The sequence below is a fragment of the Orcinus orca genome, chromosome 2 (assembly GCF_937001465.1).
Source record: "Orcinus orca chromosome 2, mOrcOrc1.1, whole genome shotgun sequence".
NCBI classification, from domain to species: Eukaryota; Metazoa; Chordata; class Mammalia; order Artiodactyla; family Delphinidae; genus Orcinus; species Orcinus orca.
Genome location: NC_064560.1, coordinates 10977549 through 10998086, shown reverse-complemented (window position 1 = coordinate 10998086; position 20538 = coordinate 10977549). Strand labels below are relative to the sequence as shown.

Genomic DNA, 20538 nt, shown 5'->3' with positions numbered 1-20538 from the left:
TCCAGACTTTACTCTTAATCTTGCATATGAGGACTCAGAGGCAAAAATTCTTTTTAAATCTCAAATTTCTGTTATGTGTCTAGTGCAATGGCTTCAGACCAGGATTCTGATTTTTCTAGCAATAATCCATATGACGTGAGCCACTGAGGCTAAGCCAATTACATCCATCAATATGCCGCAATTTTCTCATCCGTGAGAGGGGCAATACATTTCTGCTCTACTGCATATGAAGATGAGATTAACATGAGCTAACATGCAAGAGGATCCTTTGAAGAGTGCTATAAAACTGTTATTAATTAATTAATAACTGTGTTATTAATTGGAGATGCTGTGACAATGTGTGACCAAATGTTTATAAAGTTATTTGATGGGAAAATGAGAGGGTAATTGCATTTTTAAGATGGGTGTAGGGTGACCAACCACAGACAGTTATAATCTAGGGACAAGATGGGACTGGTATGAGAATGGATACAGTAGAAAGAGAAAATTATTAAAATAATGGAATTTTCCATAAAAAAGGATATTTTAGCTCAGATTGTCCATTTTCTGATACTCCCTTGAAGAAGCTGTAAGGATAAAGACGTAGATCTTTACAAAGTTAATAACCAGTAAATATACTTGCATTTTTTTGTCCTTCTCTTAATCCCCTTTTAGTTGGAGGTTCCTGCATTTTCAATTCTGAAACTGTCTAGTACCATTACCATGGTGTAAACACAAATATTTATGTTTACCTGAATTCTCCACCAGGCTAAAGACTTTGTCCTAAAAGTATATACTAACCTTTTGCCAGTTTGGTTAGTTCTTGACCTTTTGCCAATGTTAATCTGTTGTTGAAGGAGTGATTCAGTCTATGTGCTGAGTTGTTCAGAGCCAGTCACTCAGTGACACCACATTCGAAATCCGGAAGGGCATTTAGTTTTTTGAGTCCTGAAACATGAAAATAAACAAAAAAACGCTCAGCCTGGGAATTGTGTTGAAATCCATAAACATGTGAAACTTAGTGACTCAGATTGTTAGTCACAGAGTAACTGATTAGAGTCTGGATGAAATCCATTGTGAACAAAGGCCAGTAATAATGATGATGATATTTTGCTTTTTCTTAGTGCAGAACAAAACCCTTTACAAATGTTACAAGTACAAAAAAAACAAAAAAAGTGGAAAGATACTTTCTTCCAGATATTCAGGCTAAGTAAGAATCTTGCTACCTTTCAGGTATTTTTTTTTCCCCTCAACATAAATATAGAAAAAAATATAGTTGCAAATAATTGTAACACACAACAATTTAAGCAAAAGCCTAATTAGTATTCAATTAGCATAGCAAGCCCTCTTTCCTGGCTTCTTGTTTGAAGCAGACTGGATCCAATGCGTAGTCTTAGAGTAAAAAAAAATAATGTCTCCATAACGGTTCTTACAAAGAAACCCAGGAGCTACATTCAGAATTACGTTTTGCATTATTACACTTTCACTGGTAATTAACCTTCCACTGAAGAACGCGGAGGATAAATTTGCCTGTTCTTTTGCAGTAATATCAGGCATAAGTAGTATCATCAACAGTAAGTGCTGGGCTGCTTCAGAGATATCCTCCCACTATCTCCCCATCTGACCGGAACAGGAATTGGATAGCTTCAGAGTAGAGGAATAATGTGTCCATGTGTTCCTCCAGATCTCAGAGTCCTGGCAGGCGACCTCAACTCTCTTGGCCACCATAAAGCAGTCATTGAAAGGACACAGCTGCAGGAACTAGAGGCTAAGGACTAAATAAATCCATAGTGCTGGAGGCACAAGTCATGTACGTGACCCTAACACAATGCCTTGTGGCTACGAATGAACGGATTAGCCTCTAATGGTGCAGTGGCAACTTATGCAAAATTAATTGGTGCCTCAGCCAGTGCCAAGTTTCTAATGGAAAGATGTCCACTTCACACACACGCACGCACACGCACACGCACATACACACACAAAACAAGGAGACCTTAGTTGATGAAAACTTTTGCTGGTGTGGGGAGACTAAGGACCAGGTGGAATGGGAACTGAATGTTCTCTTGGCTGGACATGGATTCTCTTCAGATCAGAGTTGATATATGAAAGCCACCAGCAGTATCCCAGGAACTGATCCAGTTCTTGCCAGGTTCTGGGTGGTAGTTTAGGGTCGAGGTGGGGGGAGCTTGAGAAAGAGGCTGGGGAGAAGTAGTTTGAGGTCTGATGTTGTCTCACATGGGAAAAGAGACTGAGAAAGAAAAAGAGATTTGGACACGGACATACCACCTAGAGAAACACTTACCAAAGTGTGTTTCGATTCATTTTTTTTTAAATAAATTTATTTATTTATTTTTGGCTGGCCTTTCAGAGGTTGAGAAAGGCCTTAGCCATGTCCATTTAAGTTCTTTTTGCTTTTTTTTTTTTTTTTTTTTGCTGTACGCGGGCCTCTCACCGTCGTGGCCTCTCCCGTCGCGGAGCACAGGCTCCGGACACACAGGCTCAGCGGCCATGGCTCACGGGCCCAGCCGCTCCGCGGCACGTGGGATCCTCCCAGACCGGGGCACGAACCCGCGTCCCCTGCATCGGCAGGCGGACTCCCAACCACTGCACCACCAGGGAAGCCCCAAGATAGTATTATTAACTGTAGTCACTGTGCTGTATATTAGATGGCCAGAACTTATTTGTCTTATAACTGAAAGTTGGTACATTTTGATCATTTCCTAATTTCCACCTCCACACCTTCAGTCCTTAGAAACTACCGCTCTATTCTCTGCTTCTGTGAGTTTACTTTTTTAGATTTTGTATGTAAGTGAGAGTATACAGTATTTGTCTTGTCTGTCATTTCATTTAGCATACTGTCCTCCGGATGCATCCATGTTGTCAGAAAAAGGAGGATTTCCTTCTCTTTTATGGCTGAATAATATTCTACTATATGTATATAGTGGAATATTATACATATATATGAAATGATATAATTTATATATAAAGCAGGATATATTGTATATTATAATGGAATACATAACATAAATATAATCGATAACATATAATATTACATTATATTCCATTAGATATATGTAAAGGTATTTCACATTTTGATGAAGATTGCATTGAGTCTACAGATTGCCTTGGGTAGAATGGACATTTTAACAATATTAATTCTTCCAATCCATGAACAAGGGATATCTTTCCATTTATTTGTGTCTTCTTCAATTTCTTTCATCAATGTCTTATAGTTTTCAGTGTACATATTTCGTTCACCTCTTTGGTTAAATTTATTCCTAAGTATTTTATTCTTTTTGATGTTATTGTAAATGGGATTGTTTTCTTCATTTCTTTTTCACATAGTCCATTGCTGGTGCAGAGAAACAACCGATTTTTGTATGTTGATTTTGTATCCTGCAATTTTACTGAATCTGTTTATTAGCTCTTAACAGTTTCTTGGTGGAATCTTTAGTGTTTCCTATATTTAAGATCATGTCGTCTGCAAAGAGAGACAGTTTTACTTCTTTCTTTCTGAGTTAGGTGCCTGCTATTTCTTTTTCTTGCCTACTCTGGTTAAGATGTTCAGTACTATCTTGAATAGAAGTGGTGAGAGTGGGAACGTTTTTCTTGTTCTTGATCTTGGAGGAAAAGCTTTCCGTTTTTCACCACTGAGTATGATGTTAGCTGTTGGCTTATCATATATGGTCTTTATTATGTTGAAGTACATTCATTCTATACTTAATTTGTTGAGAGTTTTTATCAGGAAAGGATGTTGAATTTTGTCGAACGCTTTTTCTCCAACTATTGAGATGATCATATTATTTTTATCCTTTACCTTGCTAATGTGGTATATCATATTTATTGATTTGTGTATGTTGAACCATCCTTGCAACTCAGGCATAGAATTCACTTGATCATGGTGTATGATACTTTTCGTGTGCTGTTGAATTTTATTTGCTAGTATTTTGTTGAAGATTTTTGCATCTATGTTCATCAGGGATATTGGTTTGTAATTTTCTTTTCTTGTACTGTCCTTATCTAGCTTTGGTGTGAGAGTAACGCTAGTCTCATAACCAGAGTTTGGAAGTGTTTCCATCTCTTTAATCTTTTAGAAGAGTCTGAAAAGGATTAGCATTGATTCTTCAGTAAAAGTTTGGTAGAATTCACTAGTGAAACCATCTGGTCGTGGGCTTTTCTTTGTTCGGAGATTTTTGATTACTGCTTCAGTCTCTTTACTCATTACTGGACTCTTCAGATTTTCTATTTCTTTATGATCCAGTCTTGAGAGGTGTATGTTTCTAGGGACTTATCCATTTCTTCTATGTTATCTAATTTGTTGGCATATAATTATTCATAGTAGTCTCCTGTGATCCTTTATATTTCTGTGGTATCAGTTATGTTTCCTCTTCCATTTATAATTTTATTTATAATTTTGTTAAATTATTTTATTATAAAATTATTATTTTATTTATATTATGTATTTATTCTTTTTTCTTGGTTAGTCTCACCAAAGGTTTGCCAACTTTGTTCACCTTTTCAAAAAGCCAACTCTTAGTTTTATAGATCTGCTCTAATCTCTGTTTTATTTATTTATGCTCTTCCTTGCTGTTTCCTTTCTTGTGCTAACTGATGGCTCAGTTTGTTCTTTTCTAGCTCCTATAGGTGTAAATTTGAGATCTTTCTTTTTTCTTAATGTAGGTATTTATCACTGAAAAATTCCCTCTTAGAACTGCTTTTGCTGCATCTCATAAGCTTTGGTATGTGTTTCCATTTTCATTTCCATTTCATTTGTCTCAAGGTCTGTTTGATTTCTTCTTTGATCCATTGGCTGTTCAGGGGTGTGGGTCCGCAGTGGTGTTTCATGATGTTGGTGGGCTCAGGTGGGCGTGGATCCTGTTTGGTCTCTGGGCGGATGGCTCCAGGACCTTGGCCAGTAGGGCTGGTGCTGGGACAAGTGTCCACTTCAGGGTCTGCAATTGGGTCTGCAGATATCCGACCTGTTGTCACATACACAGACAGGTGTGTCTCCCACCAGGTTCCTGGGAGAGATCCTGCTGGGTCAGTGGTCAGATCCCTGCACATGCAGGACTGCCCTAGACCATGGCTGAGAGGGACTGAGCTGAGATGAGAGGCTGCTTTATGATCCACAGCTGGAATTGAGGTCTGCAGGACTACTTCCAGGGGCGTGGGGAGGCATGTCTCCTGCTGGCTTCTTGGGTGAGCTGAACTGCCTCTGGACCATGGCTAAGTAGGGCTGGAGCGAGGTCACAGGGCTGCTTCAGGATATGTAAACAAAGCAAGGTCAGCAGGCCCACCATCAGGAATGTGAAGGACCACGTCTCCCATCATGTCCCTGGGTTGTCAAGACTCCTCTCAGACCACGGTTGAGAAGGGCTAGAGCCAAGCTGTAGGACCACTTCAGGCTCCACCATCAGACCAAGGTTGGTGGGCCTTCCTCCAGGGTCACTGACGGGCATCGGTCCCTGGGTAAGCAGGACTACTTCTGGATTGTGGCCCAGAGGGACTGGAGCTGGGTCACAGGCCACTTCAGGGTCCACAACTGGGACTGAGGTTGGCAGGCCAGTTATCCTCCTGAGTCCCTTGGGGAATGGTGCTGTTGGCAGGCCCAAGGCGAAATGGGGCTGTAGCAAGTCCACAGGGAGAACAGGCTGTTTCTGGGCCTGTCATTGGGACCGCGGTCAGTGCGCCTGCCGCCTGGGTGTGGGCGTGCCTTCTAAAAACAGCCCTCGACGATCTTGGGCTCCATCAGGCTTTCACAACCTCTTACCTGGATCCAAAGCTCCCACAAAGGCACTTTTGTCTGAGGATGACCAAAGTACTGTTGCTGTGGGGGACACAAGCAGGGGAGCTCTCATTCTGCCATCTTACTGGCCTATAACTTTTTTAAAAGAAAATTAAAATGTGTTTTTTCGTTTGAAAATTAGTATGTGCAAATTGTTTTAAACTGGAAAATATAGAATAATAAGAGTACAATATAAAGGCATTTTAAACATGTTTGGTATCTTCTAATTTTGCGATTCTGGGAAGTTTATCTTACATGGTTGTGACTAACTGCTTACTCTATAATGCCCTGCTTCTCTGCTTCACACACTAACTAAAATAAACATATAACTCAAGTGTTTTTCCATGGTATAGTAAGCTCTTTATAAATATCACTTGAAATGGCAATGCCATCATTTATTTAACCATTCCTCAATATATTTTTATTACTTCCAAATTTTGATTTTATAAAAACATATAAATAGCTATGTTTGTAATAAAATATTTATATGTATTTTAACTATTTCTGGAGGATAAGTTCTCTAGAAATTGAATTCCTAAGTTATAGAATGTAAATATTTTAAGGCTCTTGATATATGGTTCTAAATTTAGCTTGCAATATTAATGTCTTTCTTCAATGGAAAATTATAGTAAATCTCATGGGATTTTTAACTGAACATGAATAAAATTTTATTGCAAAAACACTTTGAGGTTTGAGGGAAGAGTATTAGCTAACATATGTTAAAAGCTTAGTAATTGGAACTAATAAGAAAAGTCTGTTTGAATTTGTGATTAATTCTTAACTATAGACTACTATAAAAACAATGTGCTTTTATTGTTGTCGTCCATAAAGTAATACCGAGACTAATGAAAAGTTTATGGTACTCTGTTTTAGGCTTTTGGCTCCAACTCAGGCAGACTCAGCTTTAAAATCAGACTCCACCACCTACCACCTGACCTTGGGCCAGTTTCTTAACTTCTTTGCCTTATTTTCTGCACCTGTTCAATGAAGATAATGTTAGTTCCTGCTTCTTAGGGTTATTGTGAGTCTTAAATAAAATAATGTATTCAGAGTACCAAATACTTAAGGAGTGCACAATACATTTTATCTATTATTAAAAAAGAATAATTTTAAATGGAATTCCTAATCAGTTAGAATTTCTGCATTAATAAACAGATCAGTTGAAAAGTTTTAAATAAAAAAACCTATACTCTAAATCATTTACAGTTTCTTTATGTAAATGAGCTAATATTTTCCATGAAATTATAATTCTTGTGTTATCAACTTTATATATATATATATAATCTATATATATATGTCATCTATGTAAAACAAAAGTAAGCTACAAGAAAAGCCTCTGTATAATTAGCACAAATAGTAATGGAATCTGAATTAAGAGGTCTATTTTTTAATTTATTGCTTTATTATTTTTTATTTTATATTAGAAAGAAAAAAATTAGCTTGACTTAATGCTCTTCATGTTTGGAATATGAAGGACAACAATAAAAGTTAACTTCAAAATTAATGAATATACTTCAGATAAGTTTCCATCAAACATAAATACATTGATAATCTCAATATTTATAACTTACACCTAAGGAACAAATATAAATGGATCAAATTTTTAAATCACTTAACATTTTTCTAATTTTCTCTGTAAGGAGCAATTGGGGAAAGTCTTTTCGTGGAAAGTTGTCCCTCGATGCAGGACTGGGCATTGCATTAGTATTCGGGTAAAGCCATGCTCTGTTTCCACAGGCCATTTTTAGATGCTATTTGGTTGCTGTGGTCAGTGGTTTTCTTGCTTTAGCACTCACTTTACCTCACATTCTCCGCTATTTCTGAGCTCAGCAAAACTATCATGATCCTTTTGAACTCAAAGCTCAGGCCAACTTTGTCATTATCTGAGTTTGTCTCTTGGCTTGAGAAATAACTTTCAGATTCTTGTTGGTTCATACCAAACCCACACATAGCAACAACCCTAAAAGTCGCACAGGTGAGATATTTTCAACACATCTTTAAGACCATTTAAAGAAACAGGCGGCCAGAAAAATCTAGTTTGCATGATAAGGCCAAATGCGTAACCAGGAAATAATTTCTTTCTCACTTTACAACTGATGTCAATGGCTTTTTATTCTCAGATTTTCAGCATGTTCAGCACAATCAGTCACAGAATATACACCCAGGTCACCTTTTTAACAGAGAATAAAGGAATGAGGGATGACTCAGTCTTCTCTATGAGTCTGGGGATGTTGCCAAAGCTTAAGTGATATAGACAGACTGTCTCAAAAATCATAAATGTCATACCTGGACTTTGTACTCATTACCTTTTCACCTTGATAGTCAAGTTCTATCACCTTTTGTATTACGTTTTCTTTTTTTCTTACCTGTGAACTTTCTGCATTCTTTATCAACATTTCTTTTTTAAGTTTTAAAACTAGTTTGTGTTTCTGAGTTCTTGCTTTCAGCATACTTCTTGGATTCAGGCCAGTTGTCTAATCAGATTGAATTTTTTAAAATAGCAGACTTTTAAAAATTATAAATACTGAAAATGGTTACTGAAATTGTCATCTGAGTAGTTGTTCAGAAACCATTTTGTGTTAATTCAGAAAACTTGGAACATAAATTTCCAATGATTGTTCTTATTCTTAGATCAGACATTAAATTTTTTTTTTCCAAATCTTCTTCCACATTTTCTTCCCTTTGTAAAAATAATAAAATTAACACAAAGGAAAAATCTGGCCTAAAAATCAAACCATGAAAAATGATGTAAAATAAGAGACAAGCAAAAATTCTCAAAATCCGGTTTGCCTTTGCATAATGAGAAAAAATAGAGAAAGAAGACAGTGGAAATAATTATCTAAGCCCAGTTTATGAACTTGTGAAAATTAATGGAGAATACAGGGAAAATGTTCTCTTCCCACAAAGCTCTAGGCAATTCCACTGTGCTGAGATTCCCTAGGTTTGGAGGCCTAGAAGACTTTGCCAGGGGCGTGCCCAGGTACGTAAACTCCCAAGCATTTTACCAGATCTTAGACCAGGGTTTCTCAACCTTAGCAATATTGACATTTGGGGCCAAATAAGTCTTTGTTGTTGGGCTGTTCAGTGCATTGTAGGATGTTTAGCCGCATCCTTGACTTTTACCTACTAGAAGCCAGTACCACTCCCAGTTGTGGTAATAAAAATATCTCTAGAAAGTGTCAAATGTCCTCCTGGAGGGGAGGAAAAGACAAAATCATTTCTAGTTAGGAATCACTGTCCTAGAGTAACAGATCTTATGCTGGTCTCAACTGTTTCTACTCTATTTTGAAGAGATAAAGGAAAAGGTTTGTCTGATAGCCAGTAGACCCATAGCTAATTAGTCTGTAGCCCTCTCTCAATGGAATAATGTGAGAAAAGTTTGTGGGAGGGTTTTCTTTCTTTCATGCCTTCTGGAGTACAGAAACACAACCAAACACAAAGAAAATGTTGATTATGTTTCAGACATAGAGAAATATAAATCAAAGCTTGGGTCAAAAAGCAAAATCAAAACTTGGTTTCTACACTTTCTCTGTATTATGGACTCAATCATTTTCCGTTTTCTCTTAGTCCTTCAAAATGGAAATTTGAGTTTATGATATTAATAGACTTAGGGAGCTCCCTGGCGGTCCAGTGGTTAGGACTTGGCACTTTCACTGCCGTGGCCCGGGTTCAATCCCTGGTTGGGGAACTAAGATCCCACAAGGCACATGGCATGGCAAAAAAAATTAATAGACTTATAGGGTTCATTATTTCTGTCTCATATAAAGAAAGGTGAGTTTCAGGTAAGGCTGAGCAGCATAAAGTCCTTCCCTAAGTACTGATATGAGGCTTGTGGCAGGATTCGGAAATAAGCTTCTCTTCTTAGACCTGTCTTTTTTTAAAAAAAATATTTATTTATTTATTTATTTATCTGGCTGCCATGGGTCTTAGTTGTAGCACATGCGATCTTCGTTGCCATGTAGTTGTAGCACATGGGACCTTCGTTGCCATGTGCGGGATCTTTTAGTTGTGGCGTGTGGGATCTAATTCCCTGACCAGGGATCAAACCCAGCCCCCCTGCACTGAGAGTGCAGAGTCTTAACCACTTGACCACCAGGGAAGTCCCAGGCCTGTGTTTAATCCAGAGCCACCCATGCTAGGCTGAGCAAAGCTACTGCACAGGTGAGTCACAGCACTGCAGTGTGTGCCCTGCCTCTGCCACTTACCGCATGGCCTTGGGACTCACGACCTTGAGATTCAGTTCCTCCATGTGAAAAGTGAGAACAGCCATGATTCTCTGATGTGACTGCTGTAATGATTACATTCGTATTAGGATCACTATCACTTGTATTATTCCTCTTTTCCTCCATCCCCTTCCTTCCTCTCCGCTGTATCTATTCCTTGTACTCAGGCCCTCAGGGACCACAGCCCTCACATACTTGCTCAGCCCCGATTCTGAGTCCCAGCATTGCAGAGGGCTTGCTAACTTATCCAGGGTATTTAGAAAACTAAGACTGCATGCTTCATAAAATTAACTGAGAGCTCTGTCTTTCAATTTCTTACTACTTAAAATGGTTTCATTACATTTCCAAATGTTTAGATGTCTATGAACATAAAAAATCAAGTTCTCTGTGAAAATAATCACCAAAGTCTTAGCACTGGGGCAGGAGGAATATTAGAAGTCATCTGGTCCAGCGGGGATTCCTGGCCTACGGTCAGGATGCTTTTACTGATGGCTACTCAGCCCTTTGCAGGCACCCCATCTCATTTCTGAGAAGTTTTAATTACTGGAAAGTTCTGATCTTGCCTGAACCTGTCTCTTTTGGGTTTTCTTCTGGAAAAACACTGAGTGCATCTTCTTTATCCACTAATGAGCTACACAGCCCTCAGCAAGTCATACGTTTGCTACATTTAAAGACTTGATATGTGAATTTATCAAATACAAAGCAATGAAACTAATTCTATAGGTGCACAACCACCTTTGTAATTAGAGAAGAAAAACGAAACATGCAAAATCCTTAATACTTAACTGGCTAATAAAGGAGAGACCCCATTGCGTGTGGTATATGCAACTTTCTCATTAATTTTGAAAGCAGTGCCGACTTTCTCGTAGGCAGTAATGCCCTCCAGTTTCCTTCCTTTTTTCTCCCAGTGCCTTGGGGCTTTTTCTGGACAATTTCTTCTGAGACACTTTCCAGCAACCACTGAGCTGCCTATGCTGCCAGCCCGGTTCCTGGGTGCCTCCTCCATATGGTGCAATCTCGCTCTCTTAGAATATGCCACTTCACTTACATAGGCATTCAAGTGGACGGACTATGGTTCAAGAAAGATGCTGGAGTTGAAGTGAAATCTTGGCGAGGTGCACGTCATTTACCCTTCAGGTGCCTGAGGGTATGCCTCTATTAATGGGCATCCACACCCTCCCCTGTCAACACTTCCACTGCCAATCAGTAATGGTGCATTCTTGGACAATTACCTAACCTCTCTGTGTCTCAGTTTTCCAATTACTAGAAGAGGAGGAAAATCATACTTAACCATAATCATAAGGTTATTATGAGCATTAAGTGAATTTATTTAAGCACTTAAAACAATACAGACCCTAGTAACTGCTATATATGTTTGCTATCATTATTTTAGAGAAGCAATATCTGTTTCTCATTTTACTGGCTATTCATGGCTTTGAAAAGTCATGTAATAATTTAGCTTTCTGGGGGGCTAATTTAGTAAACAAATTTACTCTTTACTGTGAGCAAGACCCGCTGCTTTGCCCACCATAACAGACCCAGAAGGTTTAAGATTCCTTGGGTACTGGGTTCCATTCCTGCCTCCACAAATTCATTCAGAGTCTTCTTTTTCTGCTCTGTGTGTGTGTGCACGTGTGCACGCTTGAAAAAGTGGCAGAAATGGGTCCAGTTGGTCTGAACTGCCCATTCCTGTCATTACTCTACACAATGAAATCGTGTGATTTCTTTCATCCTGTGCAGCTGGTACCACCTTGTCTGCCTCTGAGGTATGCCATGCCCAGAAATGATGAAAGGCTTTGGCTCTTACAAAGGAGAATAAACCCCCATATGAACTGAATACTTACCATGGAGGTAGGGCATGAAAGATCATGAATTCTGTCTTTTCTTTCAGTTAAGCCCTAGTATTTCTCATTGCATTACTCTTTGCTTAATTCTACATTTAGATCCTTGAACAAAAATTTTACAAGAGACTTTTCAGCAGTCTATGATCCTGACCCTCCTTTATGCCCTATAGTAATGACATCTGTATACCTTTGTGTAAATATCTATATATGTATATATGTGTGTGTTATATATCTCAGCTGACCGAATAATTATGGCTTCACACACCCAAGACTGAAAGAAATCAGCTGCAGCCTAAAAACATAAGAAAATGTAGTAAAGTAATATATAGTCTTCTAAAAAAGATTTTAACCAGAGATCAGGCTTCTAGTATTTCTGGCCATCAGCTACATCATCACTGGGACACTGAAAGAGTGGAAAATATTGGTGGAAAATGTTACCTGGTAGATTTTTAAACCCATATGCTGTTAAGATCCTGGGCTCCCATTCCTTCTTCCTTCTTATCCGGATATAGGGAGCAGGGTGTTCCCAGGCCCAAGAGGAAGAAGAACTCCGTTTTCTTTCTCTCTGACAACAATCCTTTTCCGGGGCTGATGAACAAGGAAAGCAAAGCATAAGCTGAGCCGTTCTGAGGTGATCCTGCCCGTGCGGTCTGAGACCGCACAAAACTGAGGTCTTGCAGAGCCAACGCGGCAAACTTAGAAAGCAGGAAACGCCTTCTATGTCTCCCGCCAACCTCTTTACACAGATGCTGACATGCTGTCACTCATCAAGCAGCTAATATCCTTCATAATATCCTCTTCCGTCCGAGCTTCCCCTGGACCTGCCCTACGTGGTATAACTGCGCACCCGCGCTGTTTTCCAGTCCCCTATGCTGCCCTACTCTCTTACGTGCCTCTGACTCCTTCTATTGGGGCCCTTCTCCCTGTTTGGATAATCCAATTCAGAAGTACCCGATAAAACATGATGGTGGAATTTCAGACACTGTCACATGTTGATGAGAGGGCAGGATGTCTGGAAACCCATAATATCACCTAGGAATCCTGTACCTTCCGCAGGGTTGACCTGTACTCAGGGACTGCTACCTTCATCATTACTGTCTGTAAGTCATGTTTGCTGAGGATGGGGTTATGTGCTTAAGATATTATGAACATTTTTCCTAATTCCTCTTCTATCACAGAACTATAGAATCCACAGATCTCTAAGTAAGCTCTGGAGAAAAATTCACACACACAAAAAGAAAGATAAAACAAAAAGGAGACCATAATGCAAACTTTTCTAGTGAATACTAAAAATTGTAGCTCTGATGTATTTGTTTCTTTGCTTTAATAAGATTGTAGCATATAATTTTTTAAATAAACTATCTATTTTTGGCTGCGTTGGGTCTTCGTTGCTGTATGTGGGCTTTCTCTAGTTGCGGTGAGCGGGAGCTACTCCTCATTGCGGTGGCTTCTCTTGTTGTGGAGCACGGGCTCTAGGTGTGCGGGCTTCAGTAGTTGTGGAGTTGTGGCTCGTGGGCTCTAGAGCACAGCCTCAGTAGTTCTGGTGCACGGGCTTAGTTGCTCCGTGGCATGTGGGATCTTCCCAGACCAGGGCTCGAACCCACGTCCCTTGCACTGGCAGGCCGATTCCTAACCACTGCACCATCAGGGAAGTCCCTGTAGCATATAATTTTTAAAGGGAAAAAACTCATAGAGGGTAATTAATTTGAAGAAAAAAGATGGAGAAAGTCTCGTTTGCAAAAATACAAATAAGAACTGTGGTTTAAGTGATATCAATACTTACAAAAACCCTAGAACTGATTAATTTTCTCATGTGGAATGACATTTTAGGCCATTATTGACATTTATCCTTTCTTATCATGAGCATTCTTAAATCATTCCCCAAGGAATGCTAAAATTTTTCTGAGAAACTTTTGCATCATCCTAAACTTGCATTTGCTAAGCTTGATTGCCTTAGGAAAAAACCCCACTCTTTTATATCATTTTTGCATAGCAACATCCCAAACACAGCAAACATTATGAGACATGGAAAACAGAAAGAGTCTGGGAGGAATACAACCATAGAGGGATTGGACATGTATTCCCAGAAATCACTTGAGGACTGTGTTGCTCTCCCATGACAGCTGCAGGGGTGAGACCCATCCATGGTTCTCATTTCCTAAAGCTCTTCCTTAGCAATTCTTACAAAGTTTTATTTTATTCTGAAATCAGGTGAAAATGGGGGAAAATATCAATCTTTATTGAAGGGAGAAAATTCTTTCAAGATGATGTGTATTCCCACAAGGTTGGGCTGCATATTTTAGAAGTATAGTAAGTATGCACTGTTCTACAACAGTTACCATAGGAACAAAACTTTTCCCCCCATTAGATGGTAGAGTAATCATGGTAGTAAATTTTCACAGAAATATCTAAGCTACACAAATTAAGCATCGGTTAGGAGTCAAATCCAACAGATTATGGATTTAATAGGCAGGTGTTACAGAGGGAGGATAAGAGCTCTAAATATAAGGGGAAATGTTTGCACATCGAATGATCAAACTATAAGTTTGCTAAACTAACCATCAAAGTGGGCACTTTGATGCCCACTGCTTTTTATTCTGCTCTAATTTCCCAGGAGGGCATCACCCCAGCTGTCAGCTGAAAGCCATGCTAAGCAATATCAAAGAGGATTCTTACAGCCTGTTCCTAAGAATTATTCTGAAAAAGAGAGCAAATGTGACATACCACTGCGTAAGTGGATACTCGGGGTTCTGTGAGCAATGTGATGTGTTGAGTGGTGTAATAATCGTGGACGCTTCCACAAACAGCTGGATTTGAGCTGGGTTTTAAAAGAAAGGTAACATCTAGGAGGTGGTGTGATGTTTTAGTAGAAGGGCTACTACTATATTACATCTACTTTAAGATGCATATTTTTCACATCAGAACATCTCTGAAATGAGGCTGCCTTAGAATTCATGGTATCTCATAGTCACTATCGACTAGGTGCAGTTGTGATGTTTCATTATACACACATGAGCAAACTGAGTCATTGTCACTTCAGCTGAGTTTTGTCCATTGTTGGCTCTCTATATATGTTGAGTTTAACTGACATTTATAAATGATTATACTACTATTTGTCCTGGAAATGAAAAGTTTTTGTGTCTACAGAAAAGCATGGAAACAAAGCAGAGATATGGGCATGAGAAGGATGAATAAGCAAGATATGATCTTAATTATGCAATAGAAAAGTTCAATGTGTAAGGTAGAAGGGGGGGTAAAAAAAATCACGCTACGTAAGACCCGCATAAGAATACTGGATAGCAAGTATAATAATTTTAGAATTAGTTTTCTCTTAAACATTTGAATAAAATATCTTGAACACATGAATTCTGATGTGACTTTTAAAAGAAGCTAACCATTTAAAATAGTTTTTTAAAAATCTAATTATTTTAAGATAATTAGCCTCAATGTGTGTATTAAAGGGATTGTAATAATAAAATATCAATCTGAACACTCACTATAATTAAGTTCCATTTACATGAAAAATACCTGAGTCCTAAAACAATACCCAAAGTGCCACATGATGAATCAATGTCAGGTAACTGCTTAAAATATACTTAAACTTATGAGATATTACTGGAAACACAAGACTAAATGATGCTAGAATAATGCGTTTTTTACGAAGGGGATTATTCTCTTTAAGGCCTATGGCTTACATTTTTACTTTATGAAAAGTTTCCATTTTATTTAATTTTCAAAAAGTGTATGGGTCAATTGTCATTAACTTGTTTGGCTAATTCTGAAATAACTAGAAATTTTGAAAACTTGGAACCTGGCACATTATTTTTTGCGTTATAAAATACACTTAGAAGAAATAGAGTCTTTTAAGCTTTACTACTGTATTTTAAATCCCCAAAGGGTGTGTCACAGTGATTTTTGGAAAAGCTATGGGTGCACTGAAAAAGAATTACAGCAGTTTAATGATATAGCAAGATGGTGTTCCAAATTCTAAGATAATTTTATAATTTGAAGCCTAACTCACCAGTCTCACTGTCTACCACCCCCACCCACATACCATAAGGCCTTCGTGTTAGTGCTGGACACCATCTTACCACGTGGGTGGCAGCTGCCTGTCATCTCAATAATTCTGAAGAAAAGCCAGGGAATTTGTTTTAAAGTGTTTGTCCAGATGGAACCACATGTGACCTCCAGGGTGCTGGGCCTGAATCCTAGCCTGCTGGCTGTGCACAGCCATAGAGCTTACCCAGGAGAAAACTTCACTGTCTCCTCAAAGCCAGTGAAGATAAAAGAAACCTGTATTAGTCCAAAAAGCGCAGCTCATACATGTGGGAATTGCACAAGATTAAGGTTTGTCCTTTGTGTTGTGCTCAAAAAGGCCAGGAGATAGAAAGGAAAGCAGACAGCTGCTGGGTCCCTCTGTTTTGTTGCTTTCCTTGCTTAAAAGAAACTTTGAATCCTATTGGTGAACGGGGGGGCCTTGAGCGTGTAATAGCAAACTCTGGTTATTATGTCCACTTAGGTGATACAAGAACCACATCATTGGAACAGGATCCTATGAAAGGTAAGACTTGACAGACTTCTGAGCCATGAAGGGTCCAATTCCTTTTAATAGTCATGAACAGGGTGGCATAGGCATGATAGGAAAGATTCTTGGGCAGGCTGGGAAGCTGTTGACCCTTGTTATTCCACAGCAAAATATTTGGTAATATTGTCTCTTGTGCTGTTGGAAGAAAAACCACATGACTTAGCTACACTCTCAAGGGGAGCTGTTTGTAAAAACTTAGGATATTGTGGTGGGTTGACTGCTCCTTGTTTTTAACAAGATACTAAGGAAGAGAAGAACTCAGGCCAGTTTGCACAGAAAGATGGGAGTGAATAGAGGTAAGGGAGGTTCTCTGAATGTGGCCTGCAATCTAAAGTTAATAAATGTGTAGGCTTCCAGTGTTTCTAAGAAAGAGAAGAACACCAAACACAGGAATCAGTAGACTCAATGCACACCCCACCACTAGGAAGATGAAAGCAGATCTCAGATGGTTGCAATGAACCCAGATTGGAAATTCAACATGGTGTGGCCAAGGACAGGGCGAGGTCCCATATCCATGGCCTCTCTTCCATCCAGAAGGACACACAGCCATAGTGAAAGTCAATAAAACCTCTGCTTTCTTGATGGAATCTACAGACAATGGCTGATAATAAATGGTGGGACGATCAAAAAGCTATTCCTTGCCTGAGTGCTTCCACTGACTATATGATACCTCTCTTGGCAAGAGTCTTCTGATCTCCTCCGACACAACAGAAGAAAACCACGTATCTGTTGAATTGGAGTAATTCTCCTATAGACACATATATCATTACTTTTATCTTACACACATATGCCTAGAGTATTATTGGGAAAGTACACAGAGGCTGGTCACGGTGGCTGCTTCTGGGCAGGGGGATTAAGTGGCTACAGGAAAGAAGCATGAGGGAGACTTACTTCTCCTTACTCACCTTTGGGTAGTTATGAATTTTGAATTTTTGACCAAGTATATACATCACCTATTCACTCTCTCTCTCTCTCTCTCACTCACACACACACACACACACACACACACACACACACACTCACAGCAAAATTTAAAAGTGTTTCTAATAAAATTACAAATGTACATACCTTTTGACCTAGTTATTTTACTCCTGGGAATGATTTTCTACAAATATAGCCAAATGTGTCAAATGAGGTAGGTTCAAGGTCAGTTACTTCAGCATTGCTTTTAATAGGAAATACTCAAAAAACTTAAATGAAATAACTTAAATGTCCATCAATAGGGTGCTGGTAAAATATATTATATACACCCACACAACTTAACACCATACACCTACAAAAAGGAATGAAGAACATTATGTATTGATAAAAAACGAGCTTACCAACTGAAAAGGCAAGTGTTATTGTGTGCTCTTAGTTGAGTTTTTAAAAAGTGAGAGATGTATGTATATATAATATAATTAGGTGTATTTCATGATATATATGTATATATCCATCCATGTATATATGTACATATATCATATATATACACACACATATAGGTATATATACATTTATATATCCATATATAAATATACGTACATATATTCATTTGCTTTTATTTTTTAATTTGATTTTCTTTTTGACAACGCTGCGAGGCTTGCAGGATCTATATCTATATCTATATAATATAAATTTATTTACTTATTTTTGACTGTGTTGGGTCTTGTTGCTGCGCGCAGGCATTCTCTGGTTGCAGCGAGCGGGGGCTACTCTTCGTTGTGGTGCGCGGGCTTCTCACTGCGGTGGGTTCTCTTGTTGTGGAGCATGGGCTCTAGGCTCGTGGGCTTCGGTAGTTGCAGCACGTGGGCTCAGTAGTTGTGGCTCGCGGGCTCTAGAGCGCAGGCTCAGTAGTCGTGGTGCACAGGCTTAGTTGCTCTGTGGCATGTGGGATCTTCCGGGACCAGGACTCGAACCCATGTCCCCTGCATTGGCAGGCAGATTCTTAACCACTGTGCCACCAGGGAAGTCCATTCATTTGCTTTTATATTTCTGATAAGGTACATAAAAAACTGAAGCATTCCTGTCTCAGGAAAGGAGAACTTGGTGGTAGAGGTTCAGGGGTGGGAGGAATGCTTTTTATTCCAAAAGAATTTCACAGATTTTTTCCACATCAGCAGCATCATTTAGGTAAGTGTATACCGTAACTTCACAGACAACACTCATCTGAGTGCCTAAGTGAAGGCAGGTAAACAAGCACCCATCCAGTCTCATTTCCTGTAGAGGCAGCATCTTTTAGAATAAAAAGTCTGTATCTAAAGGCCATATCTGCATGTGCAGTTTAAACAAATTATTATGTGCATGGTGTTTTTATACCAATCCTGTGAAACATTAGTTTTCAGGGATAATTAGCATTAACTTAGTCTGTCGCTAATTTCAGTTCTTTCTCATCAAGCACATTATGTGTGAAGAAAAAAATGACCTCATTCAGTATTTTTTTATTATGAAGACAAGTTTTTTGGTTTTTGTTTTGTTTTGTCACAGATACCGTCTAAAAGCATAGAGGCTCTGGCACGGTCAGAGAGAATGTTCTTCTGTAACTGGAACCACTCTTTCTAGCTAAAGGGATATTATCTCATTTCTTTTTAAACTCTTCTCCTCCCCTCCCTCTCCCTGTCCCTTTCCCTCTCTCCTGTTCTCCCTTCCTTCCTTTTTCCTTTCAGCATTAGTTTTCTAGAGAGACCATCTACTTAAAATCCTTAGAGTGAAGGACACCCTGTGACTGAAAACCTCAAATGACTATTATTAAGAAAATTTTCATCTAAAAAGATCGGAAAACAAGTGATGGTTTTCACTTTACTTAACATTTTTTCCAGTTTGTCAAATGGTGGGTTGAGCTGATGAGGGCTGGTGAAAATCATTGGCTCTGGATCCTCTAACGATTTTCTGCATTCTTATCAGTCTAAAGACCAAACTTCTGCTTAAGCGAGGTTGAAAATAGTCATATAGTTTTATCGTGATAGACCATTAGAACTAGAAGGAGGGTGAGACAGAATCTAGTTCAGTCTGCTTTATAGATGGAACTAAGGTTGAGGAACACTAAGTGATTGCCCAAAAGGTCACATAACTTACTGTCAGAGTCAGACCTGATGATTTTTTTCACCATAGCACATCAGAGCAGGAAGAAAGAAATGCTCCAAAAAACTACCTTGCTCTTTCTGTCCCTTATAAATGTTTGTCTCCAACTTGGAGTAATCAGTATTTATGAATAGACCACCTTCTGTGAAATTAGATTGTCCTCTTAAGAGTTAATTATGATATTAAGCAGCATTGGCTTCCTTAACTGCTGAAAAATGTCCCTTGAGCTGCTGAAAAGTTTCCTTCACTTTGGTAGTCGAATTGTGTTCACGTGGGCTGTATTAATGGGCACCTTAAGTCACATGCTAATCTGGACACATCGATCAATGAGATTAACATACCTAGAGAGATAAAAGGATTTCAACATAAGAGTTTGGATTGCAAATATAAAACAGGAGCAGAGGACCCCCTATAGAAGGTGACCTGTATCCTGCTCAGAGCAGGGAAGAGGAAGGTGTGGCCAGGTTTTGAGAATTTCATTCCCATTGTCGAAGTTCTACCTTAGGAAAAGAGTACTGCTTTCTTGAATTTTCTTGGCTTCATGGTTTTCTTCTGACCTCTTGGGTCACTCAATCTTTCATCTCCTTGCTCCTTCCTGCTCTCCCATATGACTTCTAAACACAAGAGTTGATGGGAACTCATTCACTGTCTCCTCACTCAATTCTTTGTCTCAAGGTGATCTCATTCTCGCTGCTGAATTTCAAAATGTATCATTCTACCCCAGATCTCTTTTCTGACTCAAATATCTACCTACCTATCTAAATTTCCAACTAGATGTCACAAGATTATCATAAATACAACATGTCAAAAATCGTATTCTTGGGACTTCCCCGGCCCAGTGGTTAAGACTCCATGCTCCCAATACAGGGGACACGGGTTCGATCCCTGGTTGGGGAACTAAGATCCTGCATGCCGCATGATGTGGCCAAAAAATAAAGAAAGAAAGAACACTAGCTTAAAAAAAAATTGTATTTTTCATTCTTCACCATAACCTCCTCCAATCCGCTCCTCCTTTAGATTGTTCCACCTCAGAAAATGGCGCCCTCACTGCCCAGTTGCTCAAAT

At 39.0% G+C, this 20538-nt stretch overlaps 2 protein-coding genes across 2 annotated transcripts in view; both read right to left on the bottom strand.

Annotated features, from left to right (window-relative positions):
• PRTFDC1 (phosphoribosyl transferase domain containing 1) overlaps window positions 1-10103 on the bottom strand; it is a 101897-nt gene extending 91794 nt beyond the window's left edge. The window contains exons 1-2 of the mRNA XM_033407889.2: window positions 9970-10103; window positions 781-927 (exon numbers count right to left, since the gene is read on the bottom strand). The gene's annotated coding sequence lies outside the window, so the exon portion shown is untranslated. The remainder of the gene's footprint in view (window positions 1-780; window positions 928-9969) is intronic.
• Window positions 9586-20538, bottom strand: part of ENKUR (enkurin, TRPC channel interacting protein) — a 44556-nt gene continuing 33603 nt past the window's right edge. The window contains exons 5-6 of the transcript XR_007475275.1: window positions 12270-12419; window positions 9586-10052 (exon numbers count right to left, since the gene is read on the bottom strand). The gene's annotated coding sequence lies outside the window, so the exon portion shown is untranslated. The remainder of the gene's footprint in view (window positions 10053-12269; window positions 12420-20538) is intronic.